Genomic DNA, 18442 nt, shown 5'->3' on the forward strand with positions numbered 1-18442 from the left:
TCCCACCATACATGAAGTGTACATGCATGAGATTTTTTTTTTTTTCTTCCTTGATGTGCAGTTTAGTGTACGCCAACACAAATTACTAAATTGATAATTTGTTTGTGACATGCCACAAAGGGTCATATTATACATGTACCGGTATGCTAACTACTGTACTTAGCCAAATCTTCAAACCCAATTGGATTGCTATACTATAATTAGTATACTATCATATTGGCTATTCAATTTAAAGAGACAATTCTAATCTCTCAAAATGATTGTTAGGAAGGAATTTCTGAAATTCCAGAGTTTTTGGTGTTAAAACAACGATCATTTATTTTTTAGAGTCATTGAATACATGCTTATTATCATGAAACAAATGAAAATATTTTCTTTTGTGATCTCTGTTTGTATGTTTTGTTCAAATAAATAATAGGCCTTTACTATTGTTGAACAATAAACATTTATGGTTGTTTACAGTACATATACATGTATATGTCCATGAGTTCCAAGTATGTCTCTATGCATCATAAACAAATAAATAAACCTCATTTAATTTGTCAGTTCTAGTCACTAAAGCTCTAGAGAGAGGGAATGGTCAACCCATCCGAAGACTCCAGAGATACGATTAGCATCGACAGACCAGTGTATAACAGCCAGTTCAGACTACAGGAAATTTATACAAAATAAACGTTGTATAAACGTGAAAGGAGCGTACAGACTAGATAACAAAATCTGATAAAGAAACGTTGTACATAGAAACTAGTTTTAACAAGGTCAGTTAACATTGTAGGTGCCCAATCTCAGTGCGCGCTCACGTTCAGCTCCGCCCCATTATACGATTTTCATAACATACGTTGTTCAGACTAGAACAAGATGCTGATTCTCTATTGAGTTTTTGTTCGCAAGAGATGCCCAAACAGACGTTTCACCAAACCACTTTTTGTTTTACGATGGTTTTTAAGCACGTTCAGACTATGTCAATTTAAAATGACTTATAAACAATGTACATGTAGCTACCGGTATACGTTTCTAGTATTGCTATACAATGAATTTCGCTAGTCTGAACACCAAGTAACTCCTTTGATGATGATGCTACCAGCCAAAGGCAATCATTGAGGACAATTGTCTACTGAGAGAGATCAAGGCTCCGGGTGAGGGATGCTGGGATACTTGTTGAGGACGAGACGTCTGTCCACTGGCTAACAACATGTCTAGAGTGATTTCAAGAGAATTCTTCCCCCATCTCAATGAATTAAATGAGTCCGAGTATCATAGACTACATGTAGTGTCATTATTACTGTCATAAAATAAATGTACATGTACACATGTACATGAATGATGATGGCAATGAAATGATAGTCTACTTGCTCCAGACTCAATGTGGGGGTTAATTGGCTGGCTCAATGCATACTGTTAGCACATCAGATAACAATAATTGCATAATACTTCGCATCTAATAACTACCGTGTTTAATCTGCTGGTACAATGTAATCCTGTTTAAATGATTTTCTTAAAATTTCAATTCAATTCAAGTCAATAGGCGAATTATGATTCCACAATTTTATCTGATGAATAAAAACGGCCATGCAAATCTGGAAAAAAAGTGCAATGCTGTGACATCAAAATCAAGTCATGTGTTCATGCAGTTCATGAACAAGCTGTCTGTGTTTAATTTTAAAGACTTCAACAATGCGGAAAGTCCCTTTTGTAGGCTGCTTGCATGTTTTCATTTATTGTATGCCTTCATGTTCCCTGACCTTTTCGATAAGGGTTGAAATGTCGTGCACAGCTCTTGCACAACCCAACAGAGTTTGACGGAAATCGGTGTCGTCTCTCGACAACCCTTCAATTCATTATTCCATTTCCTTCATCTGCTCAGCTCCTAGCTAACTTCCAACCATTATTGGGGGAGCCTAACTTTTCAGGTTTGATTACGGGCACAGAAGGAGAGAAGGATGTCCACTCGGGGAGCACTGTTAGGAGTTTTGTTCTCATCACAGTGCAGTAGAGTATATTTATATAGTAGCTGCGCTATATTAAAGTTAATTTAATCATTACCATTTTTAAGAATGCATGGAATACTCCCGCAGTATCAGGTATAGGGCCTCGTGTTTTAAATGATGCCCAGGTCATTAGCCTGCATGGGCCTTCCACAAGATAATTTGGAAATGTTTTATTGTTGCATCATAAAAATGTTTGGGTCTATGGGAGACCCCCCCCCCCCCCCCCCACCTCCCTACCACCCTCTGCCTCTTATGGACAAGTTACTAGATAAAGGGTCATTTTAGCTGTTTATAAAATGCATGTTGGGTCAAAACAATTTCCTAATGAAAGACTCAATAAAATCAAAACTTGAAGAGTTCATCAAAGATTTCCAAAAATTGAAATAATAAATGAACCAAAATGAAAATAAAGCAACTCAAACGGCTTACCGGTAGCTGTTCATCATCGAACTCATGGAAGAAAACAAATTGGCCAACAATGCATGTAAAAAAAATTGCACAATTACATACTATTATTTTAGTACACATTCACAGATATGCAAAGGTCAAAGCCTTCCGTTCATAAACTCAACAGCAGTTTTATATGCCTTGCAGGAGGAATTCTGAATAATAATAAGATTTTCTTCATTAATTGCATGTTTGGACATATGCAAATGCCAACGGCCTTCAAACTCATCTCCTTACAAAATTGTGCCAGGGTAATAACTCGATAGAAATTTCATTAATCGCTTTCTCTCTTTCTCTCTCTCTCTCTCTCTCTCTATGTCTCTAGCTCTTAAATCATCACTGTCTTGCCTTCCTCTAATCTCTTTCTTTCTTTCTTTCTTTCTTTCTTTCTTTCTTTCGTTCTCTCTCTCTCTCTCTCTCTCTCTACAGGGGTGATAGTGAGCACTAAAAAAAATAGGTTTTTTGTTTTCCCCTCAAACACGCCCCCTTGAGTAAAAAAAAAAAGAAAAAAAAAAGAGGATTCGCGGGGACAAAATGGCATCTAACAACATTCCCCCCTTTTGAGTAAGAAAATTTGGAAAAAATAGGGAAAATTTGAAAAAAATAGGGCAAAATAGGGAAGAATAGAGAAAATAAGAGGGAAATCTGGAAAATCAGGATAAAATATGGAGGAAGAAAAAAATATTGGTAAAAATCTGGATTTTTTTTTTTTTTTTTTTATAAATCGGGAAGAAAAGAAAAAATCGGGGAAAAATAAAGAAAATCGGGAAACCGATTTAAATTGGGTTTTTATCAGGCCTGCTCTCTAGCTCTATAGCTCTCTCATTCATCACTGTCTTGCCTTCCTCTAATCTCTCTCTCTATCTCTCTCTTTCTATCTCTCTTTCTATCTCTCTCTCTCTTTCTCCCTCTATCTCTTTCTCTCTCATTCATCCCATCTGTTTCGCTCATTTCATCTCCGTCTTGCCTTCCTCTCTCTCTCTCTCTCTTGTTCCCGATACTTTCTCCATGTATCCTTAATACCATTCATGAATGTGAATATCTAGGCCACATACACATGGTACAGAGCAATAACATTTTCTAAAGCCCGGGTTAGCTACCCAGAAAACTGGGCCAATGGCACTTTGAAAAGGTCACGCAAACATGAAAGCCTCAGTCAAAGTGAGCCAATTTGGGGGCGTCACGGCCTCAAATGACTGAAATAACAATTTGCGGGTTAAAATACATGAGAAACAGTCTAGATTCTTTGGCTACAGATTAGATGAGCTGCTCCCCTATGAGAGGTTTATAATCTCTCAATGCGATGGGGGCAAGAATGCTTTGACATGACCGAAACTTGGACCCTTTGATCTAGATGGACAGCTTACATGAAGCATGTAGGCCTGCATATAAATCTTGAAAATCAATATAAAAATGCATCAAATATTATAGTGATTTTTTAAAAAAGAACCCCAAAAAATGTGCCAATTAATGCAATTGAAAATCTGCAATATAAATGGATCCACATGAAGAATTTAATTAAAATTTAATGATCTGATAACAACATTATATAAATACTTCCTATTCTTAATTCAACACCAGTTTCCTACGCCTTGCCGTGCTGTGATGCAAGCAAACAGTAACATGGAAATGGAAAAAAAAGAGTTGTGACCATACATGATGTACAGGTACATGTACAGTACCTGTACATGTACATGTCATGGAATTATAGTACTTACTCAATGCCATATTTTCAAGGTATACAAAGAGAAATTAGAGAATCCAGAAATTTTTCACCACCACACAAAGAGAATGAAAAAGTTTAAACATCAAGACTTCCACAGCACAATCCAAGACAATAACTTTTACATAAATATGTTGGCCTTCATGTAAATCCTTCACTGCCTTTATGCTATTAATCTTCAAGAACACTGTTTTAATATCACTATCAATCCAAGCCCGAGTTAACCAAGACTCAGAAACAGGCCCAATGGGTGCTTAACCAATTGTTGACTGGTTTTGAGTGGACCCTGTATTAATAAGTCTCTGGGAATGGGAGATTTCGATAGTTAACAGGTTGACAGGTTGACTTACAAACAGACCTGTGATTAGAATCGTCAGACAAACCTTAATCTGAACCTAATCAAAGCAGAGACAATTCTTCTCCCTTGATGACTAAAAAATCTACCACATTTAGACAGATAATTCCATACACTTCCATGTTGAACTTTAATATTTGACAATGCTTTGTAATTTACAAGGAAGATGACACATTAGTTGGCAAACACACATGTAAAGGTTATGACAGAGGAAATCAGGTTAGGAGTCAGGACCTGTAGGTGCAAGACCAAACGTCTTCCAAAGGTCTTCCCTAGGACAAAAAAGAGCAACGTAACAACTGTCTACGTGTACATGTACATGTTGTAAGTAGTCCAAGCTCGAGAGTAAAATAGTTATTTATCATTGTAAACTTGCAGGAATCTGCACAATTTGGGAAAATGTCTTGGGCTGGATTTTTTCATTAATTGTGATTGGAAATGGAGGTCCTCGAGTCTTCAGCAAATTCCATAAAAATTCTTCTGAAAATTCCATACAAGCATTCTACTCTTAAAATGTAAGAACCAAAACATGTGGGGTAAGACTTCAATTAAAAGTTCTAAAACAACAACACAGTTTCCTTTTCCAGAGTTGGGAAATAGATTGTACATCAAGGCCACTTCTGAGTACTAAAATAGGCACAAAAACTTGGTCCTTATCATTTCAGTACAGATAAATGCCCGATTGCTCATATACATGTATGCAGCAAATATTTGGCCTTGCATGAACTGAACCAAATCTGAACCTACATGTACGCTCGTTTAGCAAGTGCATCATTCATCGCTCATCAACGGAACATGCACTATAAATTAACACTTGGCTCAGAGTCAATTAGGGCTTGTTCGTTCATCAATCCTTCTTCCTGTCTGACCTACTAATTGGTGATAATTAATAATGATCCAATCTCTGCTACAGGTGGAAATGGATTAGCTAAAGATGAATGGTGTCTCCCTGCCAGTGAGGGGGGGGGGGATCACCCAGAACAGGATGTGGCTTACCAGAATGTGATAACTGGATTAATTAAGCCTATAGGGATTAACAATGGATGTGTGGCTTCTTGAAACAGTAGGATGATTCATGTACAGTGTAACATGTACAGGTATATATAAAGGCAGCTCAAAGAAGACAAGTGGTCTTTATGAGGAGTTGGTCTTTGTGTACAGGTTCACTTTATAGTACATCAATGAGAAACAGAAAATGTGTTTTTTATAAACAAGGGGTCTTTCTATACAGATGGTCGCTAAGGCAGCTTTCATTGTACTAGCACTGAAATTTTGCTCATGACAACAGTTTTCAAGACTTTTAGAAAGACAAAATTAAAAGAATGTTTTTTCATCTGCAATGTGCATACAGGAGACTTCTACTGATTTATGAATTGCTTTACAGTCAAAATTACATGCTGAAATTGATTTATGAATTGCTTTACAGTCAAAATTACATGCTGAAATTGTTGCCAAATTTAAAGCTAAGTGCTTATATAGAGAGAGACATATTATTTGTATTTATTAATTGATGCAGATTTTAATAATCATTAATAGAGGAAAGTACTTATAGAGCGAATAATTCGTAGAATTGTCCATGCACTTTTGTGTAACAAAATTAACAGAAATTGTATCAGAACATAGAATACATGTAAGAGCAATTTAACCAGAACAAAATATCATGATGAAATCAATAATTACTTACACATGGAATTAGCATAATTTAATAATATATGCATGCATGCTCCTTATGAAATGTCACATGGATATTAGTCAACATCAATTAGAAAAGACTTACCTGCAAATCGTCAGCAGAAGAAAGACAGGCACATGTAAGAAAGAGAAGAAAAGAAATGGGAAATGTTTAAATAAAGGTAAATATATACATAAAATACATACACATGTAAATGTATACTTGTTAAGACATTCATATTTAAAGTTGCAAACTTGTTTAAAATACTCTTTTGTTACTCAAACAAGTTTTAAGAATACATAATTTGCAATATGTTTTATAGGGAAAGCGCTAATATCTCACTATTCTGGAGCACTTTTTATGCTTAATATTCCATTGATCAATATCACTGTTTTACTGCTCAGTGCTCAGCATTAGTGGAATATAATAGATTGAAATCATCAAAACGTACATGCATTTAGGCATATGGGACTACATGTAGCAAATGTTCTTTTATACACGGACTGTTACAAAGTCAAGCAATGTACATATTAGAAACATTTAAGACAAGCTACATGTATGCATTGAGTCCAGGGAAGAATGACCATTGACTGCACCTATACAATGTATGTAAACAAGAGTGTACAGAGATTGATGTACATGTACACTCTAACAATCAGGCCACTAGACCAACACATACATGTACATGTAGGCCTACAATGTATGTGGGACTAATCGATGTACATGTACACTCAAGAGCTCCACTGTTCCCTATTATTAAAACGTACACACACACATACATGTAGCCCTACATGTATAACACTTGGGTGAGTATAAAGGGCTAGCTATTCATAAGATCTATCAATGGGCAAAGTATGTGTTTCTGGTTACTCAACAATGCCAGGGACAACAGACCACTTCTGGACAATGCCATGGTCAGTGGAAAGGGTCAGTCCTGGAAGGTCAAACTGACCAGGTCTAGGGTTCGAAAAATATTGGATCAATTACATGAACATGTACATGTGCATCAAATGTAACATTGCCACACACTGTGCACACATACATGTACAGTACATGTATGTACATGTACATCTAAATGTATGTGTACTCTGCATGGACCATGGTAGGCCTATACTAGAAATGACAGGGCCTATACACATCACATGTATTCTCCATGTTCACTTCGGCATGGAACATGATGTATATGTAGGCCTACCCCACCATGCACTTTGTAACATGAACATGTACATTGTACATGTATGTGAAAACTCAATAAAATTGAACTCAAATGTACTCTGGGAGCGATAGTTCAGTGTAGCAGTAAAGAAAAAAAATGTAAACATAAGAACTAAAAGTACATGTACATCTGAACAACATGTACAAATCATTCTGTTTTCAAGTCTTCAGCAAATAAAATTGTAAAATACATACATTTACAAGATAGTTCAGGTAGAAAAAAATAAAACAAAATCCTCTGTACAGTATGTCAATATCTCTGTAACTGTAAGTAAATGTAGGTCTCGATCTACGTACCATTAACATACAAAGAGACAACAAATGCCACTAGCACATTTAATTTCTGAAACTCATCAAATTCAACACCCCCAGCATTTTGTCTAGCTCTTGATGACTTGGACCTAAATGTATAGTAAACAGTGATGTATGCCTACAATATGAGTTACAATGAGTTTTCCCAGTTTAGCTGTATGATAGCTGCCATAGGGATTATCTCTACAAGTAACAAGTAACAACAGACAAGATTTTGCATATCAATATGAGTTACAACAGACAAGATTTTGAATTTCAATATGAGTTACAACAGACAAGATTTTGCATTTCAATATGAGTTACAACAGACAAGATTTTGCATTTCAATATGAGTTACAACAGACAAGATTTTGCATTTCAATATGAGTTACAAACAGACAAGATTTTGCATTTCAATATGAGTTACAAACAGACAAGATTTTGCATTTCAATAGAATTAAAACAGACAAGTTTTTGCATCTCAATAGAATTAAAACAGACAAGTTTTTGCATTTCAATATGAGTTTAATACAACAGACAAGTTTTGCATCTCAATAGTTTTTACATTTTTTCCAGAAGCAATACTACATGTATACTGACAACTTTTATAAGATCGACCCTTTGCCAGAGAATCCTAGAATTCTTGATAGCTCATTTTAATTGAATAAAGAAAGCGCATTCCTGTTATATAAATTTACACATTAGTTAATTATAATGAGAAAGAGATTTTGACAGGAGGGCATCTGAGTGTCCAAAAGACATCCATTCTCGAGAAAGATACTTTTTCATTTTCAAAGCACATTTTAATAAATGACCCTTATTTGTGACCATGGACCTAACCCTAGTTTTTCAATTAGGAAACCAGTTTTCATATTACTTGGCTAAAAGCCTGTCCACAACTAAACCTCTTGATTGTTTTTCTGTAATTCTTAAAACTAGTCCTGCACCGTCTTTGCTTCAAACTTTGGAAGAAAAAAAACATGAAGAAAGAAAAAAAAATTGCTTCTGAGCTCTCAATTCCAGACTCAATATGCCAGACATACATGTATAAGTACGTCAACATACATTAGGGTAAACCATTTTGCAAACCGATGAATAATCAATCAACTTGATGAGATGAGTTAATTTTCTGTGTTATTTTACAAATATTGCAACCTTGCCACTTTGATTTGTACAGTGCAGCACTAATAATTCATACATTACCGTGTATGAATGAAAGTAATCAAGTTCGATGGTAGATAAACGTGTGTAAACCAGTGCTATAATGCATGTACATGTATAGGCTACATAATGTAACATTGTACACCCTACATAATAGTTCAGGGTAAATTCATGTATTCTTTCAAGGTGGTGTATTAGGTTTTTTGAGAATTTTTCATTTACTGTAACTTTGAAAACAAAATTCGCAAATGAAAGAAGTAAAACTCAGTATACACACTCGCACACTTTACTGACTTGCGAACCTGTATTCTACATTTTGTACATCATACATGTACTACAATGTATGTGTACATGTATGCATATTATTTATTGTGTGAATGTTAAAGTCGTAGCACACAATATGTGTGAATTAGCTTCCTAAATAACCTGCCGTCTCTATCATCACTCGTTATTGCACCCCCAAATCAGATTCACGACCCAGAAATTTTTCTAATGAAAATACAGCGATTATCACTCCTAACTTTGATCATGAAACTAGGTCAAATGAAATAGCACCCTTTGGCAGTTTGGTGTTGAATTAGTTTGAAATCTCACCATCTTTGCCTCGATCGCACCCCTGAAAGCTCATCAATATTATCAGATCTGACAAGTTTGATTTGCTTTACAGGACGGCCTCCATTTGGGCTAAACAAATCCACTCTGATGCCCTAGATTGCATGCAAGCATTGTGCATAGCAAACTAACTTGTATATGTATACTGTACAATTGTACATGTAGAAAATACAGGCAATACACAGTATTTTCTTATTGCATCATTTACATGTACTGTACATTCTATAGTGTACAATAGGAAATTCCATGGTTACAAATGCTACATGAACATGTACTCTGCACAACATGAGATATGATATGTATTATACTGTAGACTATTTATCGGCATAAAGAATTTTTAATTGCTAAAAGAGTATAAAAAAGACTAACAACAATCTCACTGTGAGTGCTTTTGTACAAGATCTTTATTTCACAAAAGACCTGAAGGAAACAGCCTCTTTTGACTATTGTTATTAAAAGGCAAAGCCCAAAGAAAAGCAACTCTTGTATTGAATGCACATTGCATTCTACATGTTTTATTGCAAAGGCAAGACGGCAGACTCCAGATAAAAGAAACCCAGACACTACCATAAAACACTTTCATTGAGGTATGATAATGCAATATTAACAATTTATTATCTAATAATGAATATACTATGATGTAGCAGACAATTCTGGAAGCAATTAAAACCTGTAAGAAGTGATAATTACATTCTTGTTATGATTAAACACAGACACACGTACTGTGAAAAGTACTTGACTTCATATAATTTTTAGGTTGACATTTAGGTTACCGGTAAAGATAAATTTGAGTTCTGGTCATGCGATTGCTTTGTGAAAAAAGCGATGTACAGTGTACAGGTATACAAGATAATTGATCAGAAAAGTTGATCATGTAGCATACATGTAAGTATTGGTGTGTACTGCAAGGTTCTGAAATCATCAAAATGATAAGAAATTTGGCCCAGTCTTGGTAAAAGTAACAAGCACTGTACACAGAACGATGTATATATGGGACTACACAAACATGTGGCATAAAAATGTGGTCCTCATTTTTAAGCTGTAACATAACATGTCATATTTAGAATATTAAGGCATTTTTGAAGAGCCATGCTTTTCAGGGAACATTTTTTTCTGATTATCTTCCACACTTGCATTTAATAACAATGAAAACGCTCACAAATTATTTTTCACCTCTTTCTAGAACTCAACCTTCTCTTTAAGGTGCTTTATTACAGGCCCTGAATGGGTAAATCATTCTCCCATGACATCACAGTTGCCATTATCATTACGTTATCATAGCCATTAGTTGTGACAATTTTAATGAGGATAACATCACAGAGAGGTGACAGAGCAGAAAGATTCAGCATCAATCTGTCCTCCAATGAAATTTAATGCTATCTGCGTTCTTCAGTTGAAATTAAAGAATCACATTGTAGCCTACACTTATACGTACAGGTATACATGGAGGCCCAAATACTTTAATGTTCTTTAAACATTAATCATAATTCATAACTGAGATGTACAGTATACAATTTAGCAATGTTAATGCAATAATGAAATATATCTGCAACATTAATAACAAATAATAAGCAATTTAAAATGGCCATGGAAATCTCTGGGCAGAGTATCCATTTTTAATGCATTTTCATGAACTTATTGTATTTCAAAATTGATAAAAAGTGATAGAACTTGATGTATGATTCACATGCGCTGGATTTAAATCTCTAGATTAAAAGGTTTTGTATAAGTTGTTGAAATTGTGCATCACATACTTGTATATCTATAGAAGGCTAGGAAAATAATACACAGTACTCCCAGAATGAAATTCAATTTGATTCAATCATCTGACTTTCAACAGTGTACGAGAACATGTATGTGGTGCGCCGAGGGTCAATGGCAAAAATGAAAAATGGTCGGATATTAATCATGACCTACATGTACATTTACAATACATGTGTAGACATGCATTGTACAAATGCACAATATACGTACATGTACTGTAGCGCACCCTGTACAGGGAATGCAACAGAAAATTGGTTGTCTTTATGCGCCAGGGTATTGATTCTTGGTTGTGCTAGATTGAGATTGTCAGAAATATGAGTTTTCATCAAATCTAATCAAGAAAACAATAATCAGTGCAGCTCATACCAGTTGACAGTGAGCCTCGAAATTTCTTCGATCTCAACCTGACAGATCATCATTTATTAAAGACTTGTACAGTGTACATGTACAGTACATGATGTACAGAAAGTCAGATATCCGTGAAACTTCCACTATTACATGTACCGGTACGTTATTCAGTTTATATTACCTCTGCTGGTAAATAGAACCTGTATTTTCCAGCAAAATAGAACATGTTATATGTGAAGAATTACAGTACATCTAAACAAAATGTCAATATTGTATTCTTTTGACAATAACAGAGATCCAACATTCTTGAGACTTGCTACTTTTGTTTCATCACAGGAGCTCATTATACAATGTAGATTTTTTTTTTTTTTTAATGTTGTTGTAATTTTCTACAGTGCTTTTTGAGCTTTCCAGAGCCACATATACTACAGTACATGTAATTTGCTCAACTCCTCCAAGCATCTATTATCTGACAGGGCCACAGCTCCAAAGATTAATTACCATGGTTCTTGGGTGATATCAAAATATCTTTCCAAACTACTTTGCCAAAACTGTTGAACGCCACTTTTCCTATACATGTAACAACCAAAACTAAAAATGACCAAAATGTGATAAGGATGTTCTTGGAACACTGATCCTTAGTATGTTAATTCCTGGTTCAAAGAAAGTACAATCTGATCATGACGTTTATTCCCGAAGATCACGGTTTCCGACACATCACATCTAATTTTCCAGCAGGGTTACTATGAATGGGGCACCTCTTTGAATTCATAATGAGACGGTGGACCCAAGGGCTGGGCTGTCTTTGCAATCACGTTCACGCAAGGTTTGAAATAATCCTCACGAGGCCTGTTTTCACCAGACCAAAGTTACAAAATAACCCGCTATTTTAACTACTGGTAGCCCGATCTCAATTCTCAAATTAGCCAACTAGTTTGCGTCTTCATTAGCACGCAGTGAAAATAACCCAAGAAATATTTGTCTTGTTTCCAAATTAGTCCGCTATTTGGGAAATAGCAGGCTAATTTGCGCCCCTCCAAGCTCTAGCATGTGATGAGGTGAAGACACAAATTCGAGCTTTGGGAAAATATCCAGAGTCTGAAAAGAGCGTGTTATTTTTCAACTTCGGTCTGATGAGGATAGGCCTATTTTCTTCCTGGAACGTGCACCATTCACATATGAGAGATTCATCATAATAATAATAATGATAGTCATGATAATCTAGATTTAAATCACGCTTTATACGAAATACCGTCTCCAAGTGCTTTACAGATATTATTAACCCGGTCATCAGGATTCATTCATGCACAATGTGCACCATCTCCACTCCCTGGGGAGTATTCCTACCATATATGGTCACCATGAAGGCGTATGGCAGTTACTAACACAAAGGCTTTCGACATCCTATACAGTATGTACCAGGTCCCCATTTCTCTCCTGGGTATGGAGTGGCAACTTTGGTTTTTTAAAAGCATTACATTTTTTGAAATAGTGAAAAAACCAACCCTGCTGCGGTTTTTTAAAAATCTTGTAGGCATGCATAATGTACATGTACTGTACAATGTACATGAGGATAGAAACTCTATGAAAATGCATCTGTTTACAAAGAGACCCCCCCCCCCCCCCCCACCCCAAAAAAAAAAAAAAAATGGCAGTATACATTTTGAGATAAAGCAATGTGGACACATGCTTTGAAAACAGGTCTCTTTGGGTACCACTGACAAGGAGAAAACCCTGGCTCCAGTTCAATTTATGTCACATGATCACCCAAGTAACACTCATTTATTTTTCATATGAGCAATGAAATCTTAATCAATTAGAAAAAGCAATGGCTAGCTTAGGAAGTTTTCTCCCAGACTTGCATAACTGCGCTATCACTATGAAGACTTTATTTACTACGTGTCGGTCTGTTTATTTTTCATATTAGAGGAACATTTTGTTGTCGTCATTTTGATCTTGCAGACAGTGTCTACTATGTACTTGTACAGTATATTGAACAAAGTATGGGAAAGTGGATGAAATAGATGCAGGTGTACATGTAGCACTTTTACAAAGAGGGGGAGAATCTCTTAGTATTACCTGTTTAGTTGTATTGTATTTGTATTTTATAATTGTATTCAAGATTCACCCATCAACCATGATTTTTACCAACATACAAAATTCTCCACTTCAGGCCTGTTCCATCATGACCAAGAAAATCCATTTCATGTCAACTTCAAATTAACTTTGTACCTTTTCTACATGTACGTTCTGGTTTTACAGATTACATAACAGGATTCTGTCTTACAAGGAACAAAGGCATAGGGAGATGTAGTGAGAGACACAGCTAATTATCCTGTGGTGCCAACATTACCAGCGTCTCCTCTTTGTATTGGAACTTCCTACAACATAACATGAATTATAACATGTACATGCATGCATCATTTTTCTTATCTGTTTTGCGGGAGCTCTTTGAGGATTTGGTGTTGAATAAGTACATGTAGGCCTGTTTTCATCAGACCAAAGTTGCAAAATAACCCGCTATTTTCAGACTCGGGATATTTCCCGAAGCTCAAAATTGCGTCTTAACCAGACCGATACGCTTCTCACAAACTACATGTACTGGTATGTAGCTCGGACGGGCGCAAATCAAGTAGCGAGCGGGCTATTTGGGAAACAAGACCAAGATTTTCTCCGACACCAAATTGACCGCTAATTGCAACTGCGGGGTGATGAAGACACAAATGAGCTGGCTAATGTGTCTAATTTGAGATCCGGCTAGTTAAAATAGCAGGTTATTTTGCAACTTCGGACTGATGAAAACAGGCCTACATGTAATGTGACTTTCTCACAGTGACATTTAAGTATTTTATTGCTGTTGTTTTTTACCAGAGCTCCTTTTCAATATACCAGTTTTTGGAGCTTTTTTTCTCTGGTATGCATGCATTGCCACTAATCTGCACAGGTTCGCACTTTGCAGAGTACATTTAATACTGGTTTGCCCACACCATCCCCCCCCCCCCCTCCCCCCAATACCACATGTTATCCATAGTCTTAATGTACCTGCAGAATATATTTCTTTTGTGCAGATGAACATGTGCATGTAACATGTAATAGTAAACCAACATTTTTAGAAATCAGGGCTCTAAACAAACTTGTTTGAAAGGGGTCTTGATTTGAGTTTTTTATAGTCTGTACACATACATGTGTGTACATGTACATGTAAGCCCTATATAAAAATGATGACATTTTGGGGGTCAGGACTTGGATTTTAGGTGCCCGATTGTCCTAGGCAGCTGTGTCGAACCCTGTTATATACAGTACATTTATCTTCATTGTAAAGCAATATGATGAGGGCAATACTAGCGCCAGGAAGAGTATAAGTCAAATTAAATCATTCTCAGAGAGAGTTTTATTCACATCAATTCCAATTTTAGAGAAAAGTTAGTTATGAATGAACACTGGACATAAATCTTGCAAACCATTCTCTACGGACTCGATCAATCATTCTCAAAATGTCAATTTTATTAGGCTGAAAAATGCACACATTTGCATACACGTACTTGCGCATATATATATCATGCAAGTCTACATACATGTGGTTACTTCGTTTGATATTAAAATGTTAGCATGGATCCATAATGTATCCTTCAAAATGCGAACACACAATTTGGCGGATCGCTTAGCACAATTTGGCCAATTTGGCCCCATTCACTGCCCTCATTATAGATGACAATTGCAGCTTGAGAGAGGATTCTATCCTCCCTTTTTTTTAGTATCGTTTTCTTCGATGGTAGGATCCCCTCTTATTTCCAACCATCAAGCTATCCCGATTTCCGCCACAGAAAGGTCATGATATATATTGCAGTTGAGTCGGGAGTCAAGGCTGTTATGAATTGGGCCACATTGATCAGGCAACGATTGGTAAAAGAGCACCGCCATCAGTGCCCTAATGTGCACTTCATCTCTAGAATTCATCAATAGACGCCGTCTCTCTAAATATTTCTTGATAGTTCTCATTTTCGGGGGTAGATTCTGCTCCTCAACCGTTATCATGTTTGATAACATTAGCAGTCACGTTTTGCTACTGAGAATAGTCCTATTGCGGAAGTCTCTATAAACAAAAAGCTTTCCGGTCTGCATCAACTTTCTCAAATTGTTTTGTCTCCTGCTTGATTCCTTTCTCTGATGTACATGTAGGGCCTAGCCCTAAACAATTATCATGATTTTCTTTCTATATTGATTATTCAATATTATTATTATACATGAAGCAAAATATGTTTACTAGTTACTTACTGTTTTGTTTTTTGTTTTTTCCTTAAAAGAATTCAGTGTAAATGACTTGTTTACCTGGTTTTATCTATTTTCCCTATTTCTTTGTACTGCAAAATCGAACAACAGACTACACCTGTAGGGTAAATCAATACTTTATCTAGGATCAATTAATAACTGAAAAAGTCTAAAATAAATGGTAGAAACGTCCAACAGTCTTTGGAAAGGAGATGTGCTAGGCCGAGCGCACATGGTTTAATAATTTCTCTCTGCGAAAGATGTGCATAATTCCTCATCTCAAACATAAACATTACTTGGTAACCCAATACCAGAACCTGTTACACACCAGGCAATTGAGCCGCGTTTGGTTACCTCTGAGAAAAACAGTCTTGATAGGTTTGCTATTGGCAAGCACTTTGAATTTCTTTTTACTGATTGAATGCATCAAGTACATGTACATAAAAACCTGAATTATGTGTTTGAAAGCTTAATTGATTTTTTTTTTTTTTTGTTATCAGACTTTAGATATACATGTAATGTATACAGGTGTACATGTACTATTCATGGCTCAAATGAAGTTACTTTCAAATTGCATATTCATCACCTACATGTACATGTATTTTTCTTTTTCTCTTTTTGTGTGAACCAGATGTAAATTCTTGGAATAGTTCCATAGTTTAAATACATGTAGATGTAGACATACATGTATCTAACCATAAATACTGTTACGATAAAACTGCATTTCAAAAGAAGCTGGCTCAACAAAAATCTGTAATAATTGTCATGCAGGATATTGGTGGTCTTGGTTATCAAGGTGTAACAAATGTTTCTAAATAACGTGTCTGACACTTTTTCCGGAAGACTAAACGGAAATGCAGATTGATTTTCTTATCTCTTTCTTTGCTCCTTACCCAGCTTCACAGCTCCTACCAAGTTTATGTGGCTGACATCATTTACTTATGACATCAGCATGCACAGTATCGACTGTCTAGCCAATGCATTCTCAATTGTTATAAATATTTGAGTTTAGTGCTAATACATGTAGCATGCTTGGAAGGACAACAGATCCAATTCCAGACCATTCTCACATTGAATTATCTTAAAAATAAGATAGTGATGCTAAATTTAAGGTGTTCGTAATATTCTTCCATAAAAATTGGCTTCAAATTGGCTCTTTTCAAAGGAAGAATTTATCTTCCATGTACAAATAAAGTAGGGGCTACTCAGAGGGGCTACTCAGATGGGCTACTCAGAGGGGCTTTTCAAGTAAAGCTTTAAAATGTTGATTTACGAAGGGTCTCAGTGCTTTCAAACTATCATCAATATATTTTATAAAGCATTGTACCCTATACCTCCGATATTCTGAACAGGAGTGGCTGTTTTCTTTTTAAAACTAAAATGGACAAAACATTTGTAATGCATATTTTACATAATGCAAAATCTGCTTCAAGTACATGTACATGTACATGTACATGTACAAGTTGATGGGGGGGGGGGGGGGGGGGGCGGGGGTTGCGTGACTGGAAACTTAACAAACAAAGGACTTCTCTTTGGCATTCAGATTTCACAGAAAATATTAATCAAATACTAGCACTAAACATCATGAATATTTGTCTTTTATAATATTTTCCTGAATAAGTCTTTAAACTAGAATGATGAAATATTGCTTGTGAACTTCTTCAAATCACTGTTAGTTTTAAATCAACTGTCCAGACACACAACACCTGGGTATACATGGTCATACATCTACCTGTACATGTAGATCCAAAAGCTATGCACCCCATGTGATGCATAAAAAGCACCAAACTTCTGAGGTGAATGAGTAACGATAGTATTTTATAAAATGGCTCTAGTATTTTAAGCATCGTGATTGGTCAATACGCGTCACATGACATTGAAAAAATTTTGATGCAAGCACGATTTTGCAGAAATGAGTGCAGAAAAAGCGCAGTAAAAAGTTATATTGCACGGTGCGTACGCGTGACCATGGAGATCCAGTGCGCGCGCGTACATGTAGTACGCGCTCCCTCGAGTTGCATTGCAATTATTGTAGGCTACGCGTAGCTAATATTGTACGCTCCACCATGATCCCCAGCGCAACGTACGCGTAGCTAGCTCTAGCTAGCTAGCTAGAGCGGCCAGCGGGGTATTATTAAAAAGCAAATTTTTCATTTTACTTTTGCCTTGGATTTAGGCCTGTTTTGACTTTTGGATTTTATAATGAAGCCAGGAATTTCAGCTGTCTGATGTAGACTCGTCTCTAGACCCACTGTACGGATTTTATTTTTAATCAAGGCAATGAATCCCATTGACTTTTTGGTAAGCCTGCAAGGTCTTCTTACTAAAATCTTAGTCTAATTAGAAGTAGGCCTAGAACCAACATAACTCTAGATCTAGATCTAGATCGAACTCTCGTAGACTCTAACTTATTAGATCTAAAGTTTCGTTTTTGCTATTTGTGTCGCTATTTTATAAAACAAATAACGCACTTGACCCTGTTGTGCAAAACGTAAATGCAGTAAACGCTCGGTTTCTTCAGATGGTTCGCACTGTCAACTCGCCGCAAGCGGCTCGTTGCACAGAGCGGCACCAATCTAAAGAAACCTCGCGCGTAC

General features: G+C 36.1%; 1 long non-coding RNA gene across 1 annotated transcript in view; it reads right to left on the minus strand.

Moving 5' to 3' along the window:
• Positions 1–5694: 5694 nt before the first annotated feature.
• Positions 5695–18442, minus strand: part of LOC115921792 — a 14222-nt gene continuing 1474 nt past the window's right edge. The window contains exon 2 of the long non-coding RNA XR_004063117.1: positions 5695–6290. This is a non-coding gene — a long non-coding RNA (uncharacterized LOC115921792). The remainder of the gene's footprint in view (positions 6291–18442) is intronic.

The sequence above is a fragment of the Strongylocentrotus purpuratus genome, unplaced genomic scaffold, assembly GCF_000002235.5.
Source record: "Strongylocentrotus purpuratus isolate Spur 01 unplaced genomic scaffold, Spur_5.0 spur5_scaffold_10, whole genome shotgun sequence".
Lineage (NCBI taxonomy): Eukaryota > Metazoa > Echinodermata > Echinoidea > Camarodonta > Strongylocentrotidae > Strongylocentrotus > Strongylocentrotus purpuratus.